We start from the raw sequence: 9,200 nt of genomic DNA on the forward strand, positions 1-9,200 counted from the left end.
ACATGCCCCGCCAGGCCGAACGTCTCCACGTTGCGCCCGCCTCCCTCGGCCCCACTCGGTGCAACTCCGTCATCCGCCAGCGAAGATAACATGGCCATGGGAGGCGACGCATGTGGGTTCAAACCCCGGCTCGGCCCTTTCCTAGCAGCGGCCTTGGGCACGTGCCGGCCCCTCCTGCACCTCGAGTCGCCCCTGCTATGCGGGGTTTTACAGGATCGTCGTGCTTGTGATGCCCGTTGACCGTCCGCGGGGGACCGGGACAAAGAAGGGGTGAGGGTGGCCCGGGCGCCGGCTGCGGGGCTCCCCGGTCTCCTGGGGGTCGGGGGCTCCCTCTGCTGCATGGTTTCGGGACAACAGGCTCTAAGGGGCCCGTCCCCATCGGTTCAAGGCGCCCGTGTGCGGGTGACTGCGTGTGGGTACGTGATGGTGTCTGTTCCGTGAGTATGTGCGCATGCGTGTGAGTGTGAACGTGACCCTGTGCACACGTATGACTGTGTGCATGGATGCGTGTGCCCGTGTGTGACGTGTGCACATGCCCGTGTGTGTCTGAGTATGTGCACATGCCTGTGTGACCCTGTGCATGCATATGACTATGTGCATGTATGCGTGTGTGCCCATGTGTGACATGTGTGCAGGCACTGTGTGTGCTTGTGTCTGTATGTGCACATGCCTGACTGTGACCGTGTGCACGTAGGTGCATGACTGTGTGCATGTATGTTTGTGCCCACGTGTGATGTGTGTGCACGCACACTCGTGTGTGTGTCTGTATGTGCATATGTCTGAGTGTGACCATATGCACGTGTATGACTGTGTGCATGTATGTGCGTGTGCCCATGTGTGCTGTGTGTCTGTGAGCATGTGCACATGCATGTGACCGTGTGCATGCACATGACTGTGTGCATGTATGCATGTGTGCCCATGTGTGCTGTGTGTGCACGCACCTCTGTGTGTGTCTGTGAGTATGTGTGCATGCGTGTGAGTGTGAATGTGACCGTGTGCACGTGTATGACTGTGCATGCATGCATGTGTGCCCATATGTGATGTGTGTGCAGGCACCTGTGTGTGATTGTGTCTTGTGTATGTGCGCATGTCTGAGTGTGACCATGTGCATGTGCATGACTGTGTGCATGTATGCGTGTGTGCCCGGGTGTGCCATGTGTGCACGCACTTGTGAGTGTGTGTCTGTGAGTGTACGTGTGTGTGTGGATGGGTGTGTTGGGAGGGGAGGAGGGAGAATCCCACTCACTGAGTGACTGCCGGTCCACATCGCGCTGTTCTGTGCGGCAGAGTCTCTGTCCAGACTCCTCCTCCTGCAGTGCAGGCTGGACTCTGGAGAAACAGCCCTCGGAAGTGGCCTGACCCACGACTGGTGGGTGCACGTCCTCTGCTGTCTCCCAGAGGTCCGCAGAGGGACTGGGCCCCACGTGCCCACCGTGGGGACTGCCTTGCAACAGTACCTTTTACCCACTACCTTCCCTTCCCTGCCTCACTCCCCCACGGCCCTTCTGCCATCTCTGGGATCACCTCCCAAGAAACAAGTGGCAGTGAATTCTTATGCCAGAATCACCTCCAAATGGAGTATTTGCACTTGAATCCTTGCATCAGAGTCTACTTCCAGGGCACCTGAACTAAGACACACATGTAGGCTCGCTCTTCCAATCCCCACAGACCTGTTATTATGCTCTTTGTACTGAGAAGGAACATGGGGCCCAGAGAAGGCAAGACACTTGCTCCAGATCACAGAGCTGGAGAGTGGCAAAGCTGGGCTTTGACCAGGGGCCATCTGACCCCAAGCCCAGTGCTTGCTCTCCTCCTGGAGACTCCTCCTTGCTCAGGGCAGAGGGAAGGAATGGGGTCACTCACAGCCAGCCAGGTCCCTGACGTGTGTGCCAGAGAGACCCAGGGTCACAGCTGGTCCAGTGTCCTCACTCTGTCACGAAACTAAGGGAAACAGTGGCAGACATGTGCTTGGTGCTGACCGCCGTGAGCCAGGGAGTGTTGTTACGTGCACTTTATTCATTTCCCTCCTCTGTCTTTCCAAATATTACACGGGCTTGATGTAAGAAAACAACAACTTGCAAGCGTGGAAATTTAGAAGGGGAATTCTCCCACTTCTGCTTCTGCTCCCCACCTCTAGTCAAGCAGTTTGGTGTGATTTTTTTTTCAGTTTTTAAAAATGGCCTCTATGAACATTTTTCAATGTATATACAAACACTTTTGCACACAGATCCACTTTGTTGAGGACTCCAAACATGTCGAGAAGTACATCTGTTCTGGTTAGCTCTTATTGTATGTTGAACTGCCAGGAAGTTCCGAAGCTCCGAATGACACACTGTTGGTCGCTCATAAATTTCCAGTTGGACAGGGCTCAGCTGGGCAGCTTTCGCCACTCCTCCCGGCCAGAGGCAGCTTGCCGAGGCTGGGAGAGCCACGTCCAGGGCAGCTCACTCTCACGGCGGCTGTTTGGGGCTGGCTCTCGGCTGGGTCCTCAGTTCCCCTCAACACGGGGCCTCTCCATGGGGTTGCTTGGGCTTCCCCTTAACATGGCAGCTGTGTCCAAGAGGGTGTGTTCTTGGGGACCTTGAAGGAAGTGGCAGCTCCACTGTGACCTAGACTCCCAAGTCCCTGGAGGCACTGAGGACAGCCCAGGTCAACGAGAGAGGGGTTATACCTCCCCTCTGTGTCGGTCAGGGTTCTCCAGAGGATCATCCATCTGTATCTCTCTCAACCTATGTACCTACCTATCTGTCTGTCTATCTATCTAATCATCCATCTGTATCATCCATCTATCTGTCTCCATCTATCTATCTGTCTATTATCATCCTTCTCTATGTATGTATCTATCATAGCTATCTATGTATCACTCATCTCTGTACATCTATTTATCATCTATCTACCTCTGTATATCCTGTCTATACATATATGTTTATTTGAGATTTACATATGATGTACGTATATTGACAGATTTATTATATATGATATATGCACATTACGTAGGATGTATTATCACATACACATATCTGATATATGATACATGTGACATTACATATATGATACATACCATATATGTATATGATATATAACCTATCATATGATGCATGTAATATATTATATATGATATATTATCACACACCATGCATATATCATATTATACATATAGATTTATATATGATATATATTATGACATATGGTGTATGAGATATATGATATATATCATATGTCATACATGTATCATATACATATATTTATCTTAAGATTTATATATTTATCTTAAGGTGTTTATTTATCTTAAGGTTGTATATAAGGTATATTATACTGAGATTTTTATATATATGATATTTATATATTAAGAGATTTATTTGAAGGAATTGGCTCAAGCGGTTGTGGGGACTGGCAAGTCCGGAATCTATAGGACAGCAGGCCAGGCTGGAAACTCAGGCTGGAGTTGATGCTGCCATCTCAAGGCAGAATTTCTTTGGGAAACCTCAATTTTTGCTCTTAAGGCCTTTCAACTGATTGCATGAGGCTCATTTACATTGAAGTAAAGGAATGTAATTTCCTCCTTTACTTAAAGTCAACTGTTTGTAGGGGCTGGCCCGGTGGCGCAGTGGTTAAGTGCGCACATTCCGCTTCAGCAGCCTGGGGTTCACTGGTTCGGATCCCAGGTGCAGACATGGCACCGCTTGTCACACCATGCTGTGGTAGGCGTCCCACATATAAAGTAGAGGAAGATGGGCACAGATGTTAGCTCAGGGCCAGTCTTCCTCAGCAAAAAGAGGAGGATTGGTAGCAGATGTTAGCTCAGGGCTGATGGTCCCACAAAAAAGAAAGAAAGAAAGAAAAAAGTCAACTGCTCGTAGATGTTAACTGATGTGGGGTCGGTGAGCCGAGGAGTCGAAAGAAAGATTTCTTGGACTCTCAAGATCTGGCAGTAGTGCTCTTTTATTTAGAGAATAGTATAGAATAGCATGGGGACAGGACGCATGGGCAGGCAGAGCTGGTGCGTGAGGACAGGACCCATGGGCAGTCAGAGCTCCTGCTGCTGCCCCGAGTTGAGGGTTAGGGCTAAATTTAAGGCATAGATATGTGAGTCATCTCTTTACGAGACAAAGAAAAAAAGTTAAAATGGTACCAGTGCTGGTAGGGTCCGGCCATTGGGCAGTCCCACAACTTTTAGATAAGAATCAAACCGGATTGAGTAAATGGCAGAAGTCACCGCTCAAATATTATCTTCAACTAAAGACAAAGGAGGATTTTGGGGTGGGGGGTCAGTTACATGAGGTTGCCAGACAGTAAACAACTTAAGTTCTTGCCTTCCCCATTAAGAGTTTCCAGAGATAAGGCCACCCCCCTCTTCCTCCTGGCGCAGAGAGAGAGGCATGGAGATTTCCTTCACAAATGCAACTGTCTCTGATCAAAGGGCAAGCAAATTCCACTCCTCGGAGCCTGCTTCTTATCTGTAGTTTTAAAAGTAACCAGCCTAAAAATCCTCATCGTAAACCGTTTTAAAATTAAGCAGCCTAAAAATCCTCATCATTAACTGTATGTACAAAACACCTCCACAGCAACACCCAGATCAGTGTTTAAGTAAGCAACCGGCTACTATAGCCTAGCCTAGTCGACATGGAAACTAATCATCTCAACCTGTCAGGGGGGAGGTAGCACAGAGCTCACTGCCCTTTAATCTACCACTTGGGGAGGAGAGGGGTCGAGTGCTCTGTTTTTGTGACACTGTGCTTCCTAGGGGTCCCCTCCAAGTCTCCCTTCTGTGGCTTGGGGCGGTTGGTGGTGGTGAGGCTAGTTTCTGTGAGCAATCATCAACCTGTAACCAGAGAGGGGGAGCAGGGAGAGAGAAGAACAAGAAGAAGGAGAAGAAGAAGAAGGAGAAGGAAAGAAGAGAGCGGCCGAGGGGAGGAGGGAGCACCTCGCCGAGTGCAGTGCCCCTAGTGGTTGCTCCTGGCCGCTGCGTGTCCTCTGAACTTGCCCCGCTTTCGCCCGGCCGGTCCGCCTCCTAAACCAGTTCCTTTGATCTGCTGCCTGGGCCGGGAATGTGGCAGCTCTGCCAGCTGGTCCTGCCCTCAGCACGGCCTCAGGGGCCTGTTGGTTTCTGGCTCTTGATTACATGGAGTGAAACCTCAACACCTGCTTCTGGGCTGAGTGTTTGGTCAGATTTCGTCAACGACCCTGGGTGTCCAGCACGGCCGGCTCCCACTGGCCCACGGCCCTGACTGTACGTACACACAGCACGGTGCCTCGCCAGCCCTGATTGTCTCAGCACACTTGAGGACAGAAGCAAGAACGAACATGTGTAGGAACCAACATGTGTGCCCTACCCTGTCCTGGGTCTTTACAGATCTGGGGCGGCTTCAGGGGGCGGTCTTCTTCACAGCCCATTCAGGTTTCTGTTCACAGGTCACCTCCTCAGGGAGGCCCTCCCTAATTGCCCGACCCAGAACAGCCCCCTTGGCCACGTTCTAGCGCATCCCACTCTGTTAATCTCCTTTATCACTGCCAGCATTGGCGGACTTGGTCTCATTTCCTGTTGGCTTCCCCATTGCACATCAGCACCGCTATGCAGAGACCTCATCTTGTCTTGTTCATCCCGGGTCCTGGGTCCTAGCACCGTGCCTGGTACAGAGCAGGTGCTGAAGTACAGTTTGTTGTTGAGGAGTGAATTACGTGGGAGGATGCATCCACCTCTCTATTTCACTGAGGAGGACATGAGGCTCAGAGAGGGCAAGTGACTTGCTCAGGGTCACACAGCTAGTGAATAGCAGAGCTGGGATTTGAACTCGCTTCTGGCTGAATCCAGAACTTGTTCCTTCCCAATGGCCGAGCAAGAAAAGGTGAAACTCCAGCCAACAGGCAGCCTGCGTGCTCATTCCTGCAGACCCCAGGCCTGTTCCCGGGAGGTGTGTCTCCATGGTGACACAAAGTATGAGCTGCTCACGTTTTGTGTGCCAGCCGTGTGCCTTCCTCTGTGCCAAGTCCTTATTGATTTTAAAAGTATGTTTTAGTGGTAAAAGTTACAGCAGCTCAGTGAGGGGGCACATTAGAGACACGTACCAAGTTGAAAGGACGAAGATTCCAGTTCTGCTTCCTGCAGTGGCAGCTGTGAGGGTGGGTCCTGGCGTCTTCAATGCAGGTGCAGATGTTGCGCACACAGAGGCCCACACACACTCAGAAGTCAGTGTGTGGATGGGACCCTGACTAGCACATCACTTTGACGGGAGCTTCTCTGCCTGTGTCTGATGGACACTTGCAACGTGGAGCTGTTCTCAGGCCCATTTGACAGATGTGGAGACTGAGGCTCGTGGGGGCGGATGGCTGTGCCTGAAGCTGGAGACTCACAGAGTGACCATCGCTGGTCTGACGCATGAATGCCCCCTGCCTGGCTCTGGGTGTGGTGGAGGGACCCTGGAGAAGGACCAGCCTGTGTCTTCCTGTGCATGGCTCCCTGCTCCACCACTGGCTGAGGACATTCCATAAGCCAGGCTGCTGTGATCTGACAGCTGACACATTCCGTGTTGGATGAGAAACTACTGGGGATGCTCCAGCCTCCTCAGGCTCAGAACACACCCCGACATGAGGCTCCCTGCCTGCCACGCTGGCCCCCTTTCCCCTGCTGTCACATGACCCAGGAAGCTGGGCCCGGCTGCTGGACTCTGCCCTCCCATGGCACCCGAGGCCTGCTGGGGTTTGAGTTCTTGGTTGTGGTGAAGGAATCTTCAATACCTGCTTCTAGATTGAATGTTGGACCAAATTTTGCCACCTGGCTGGTTTCCCTAAGGACACTGACTGTCATCATGGAGCAGATGTTGGAGGAACAAGAATTCCCTTGCCTGTGCCCACTGCTGGGCACATCACCTCTGTCCCCGGGGCCCTTTCAACAACACAGCCCAGTCCCCTCTTCATTCGGGTCTTGCTCAAAGGTCGCCTCCTCCTGGAAGCCCTCACCTTACTGTCACTATCTGATACGTTCTTGCTTATGTATTCAATTTTCGCCCGTCTCTCCGCTGGACGCGAGCCCCTTGACGGCAAGGTCGCCGTCGGCTGTGCTCACGGCTGCACCCCCAGCATGCAGAACAGTGCTTGGTATGCAGCAGGTTCTCGATAAACACACAGCCCTGGCGAGTATGGATTTTTCTGCTCATTTTACAAATGAAGACACTGAGGGTGAGGGTCCTGAGTGACTTGGAGAGCCTGACTCAGGGCTCTGAAAGCAGCACCTCGCCAGCCGGGACCTGCACATGAAGGCCTGGGCGTCTGCCCCAAATGTGAATTCTGATGGAGTTGGGCAGGATGGCCTGCTGCTGCAGCACAGACAGTCCCTAGACTCCGTGGCCTCGAGCAGCAACCACTCCATTCTCTCTTCTGATTCGCATGTCGGCTGGCTCGGCTGGACGGCTCTGTATGCGTGATGGCATCCGCGGCCGTGGTCATCTGGAGGCTCCACTGGGCCGGATGTCCAAACGGCTCCGTGCCGTGGCTGCAGTCGATACCAGCTGTTGGCTGGGAAGTCAGCGCCGCTGTTGATCAGAGCTCTACACGAGGGAGGCCTTTCCACGTGGCTTGGGCCTCCGCACCTCACGGCAACTGCGTGCTGAGGGGCCGAGCCCCGCGAGCAAATGTCAGCGTCAGGCGTGAGATCTCCTCGCTGCCCACTGCTTGCGTGACCTCCACACGCACCATTGGTTAAGCAGGCCCAGGCCAGCCCAGATTCAAGGAGAAAGGAAATAAACTCCTGCTTTTATTGGGGACAGAGGCAAAAAATTTCTAGCCCTTACCTTTGTGGGCCTGGGTTAGAGGCCGAAATTGTGCATTTCCAAGATGTGGCTGGTAATGCCCATGCTGCTGGTCTGAGGACCACATTTTGAGGTCCAGTTCTTAGAATTCATGGCTACAAAAGTCCCTTTTTTCCCTAATTAGTTAATGAGCACCCACTATGTGTCAGGAGTCACTCTCACCTGTGCTGTCATGTTGAATTATTTTGCTGTGTGGCTGGAGGGAGTTATTGCACCTCTCTGAACCTCTGTTTCCTCTTCTTTCCTCCTGCTTCTCCCCAGGCCTATCTGACCAGCCCTGCTGCTCTCATGTACCATGCCCTGGCTCTTCTCCAGATGGACTTTCAGCAGGTGGACCACACCACCCACCCCCCCCCCCACCCCTCCCAGCAGAGAGAGGAATCTAGGGTAGTTCATCCAGACTTACTGAGAGATCCAGGGCCCAGCACCTAAAGCTGGATCAGGTAGGGCTGGAAGAATTGTGAGGGCGAGGAAACTGTGGGCATTTCCCTAACGTTCTGCCAGTTGCAGGAGGAATGTCTGTCCCAGTCCTCTCACTCAGCAGCTGCATCCTTCAAACTCACCCTCCTCTGATTGCGGGCAGACCTCACAGAGGCTGAGACTACCTCACAGGGGAGTTCGGGACAGGATCTGGACAAGATGTGCCCCCTTCAGGCCCTCATCTGACATCCTGTTTCCCAGATGGAACCCTGAGCCCAGAGAGGGCTGGCACAGCCCACAGTCAGAGTGAGGACGGGCAGGACTCCACCCAGGCTCTCCCAGCTCTGCCCTCCGCTGTCTGTATCCCGTGCTCTCATGACCCCCTGCAGCCTCACCCCCCACTCCTCCACATGCCCTCGCCTGACGGGGCTCCTTACCCCAGAGTCTGGTGTGGGTGAGCCTCACGAGGCTGGGGGCTTCGTTCCTGTTCCCAGCACTCATGTCTCAACGCAGGCCCTGGGCTGCCTGGAGGCAGGTCTTGACTTCCTGCCAGGCTGTGCTGTCCTGGGGCCAGATGCTCCCTGTCTCTGAGCTTTCTGATTCCGCACCAAGAAACAGTGCATGACGCCCTCCTGGCCCCTCATGTGGACAAGAGCCCAGGAGATGTGTGGGGACAAGGTTTGGCCTGGCCTTGCTCACCTGGCACCTGAACTCTCAGATGCAACCTTTCACCTCTTACACCCTGGAATGGGAAGGGCAGCTGCAGCTGTAAACTTGGGGCCCAGAGACACCTTTGCCCTCCCCTCAACTTGCCCCCTCCACCCCACGAGGAAGGTGCTGAGTCCTGAAGATCCAGCATCCACACTGTGTGGCCCTGAGCTGGTTCATAAGCCTCTCTTGACAACACTGGCTCCCCTCCCCCACCTCCATCTGGGCCTGCAGCCAGGTGGGGAGGAAGTAAGCAGGCGTGTTGGG

The sequence above is a fragment of the Equus przewalskii genome, chromosome 20 (genome assembly GCF_037783145.1).
Source record: "Equus przewalskii isolate Varuska chromosome 20, EquPr2, whole genome shotgun sequence".
NCBI lineage: Eukaryota > Metazoa > Chordata > Mammalia > Perissodactyla > Equidae > Equus > Equus przewalskii.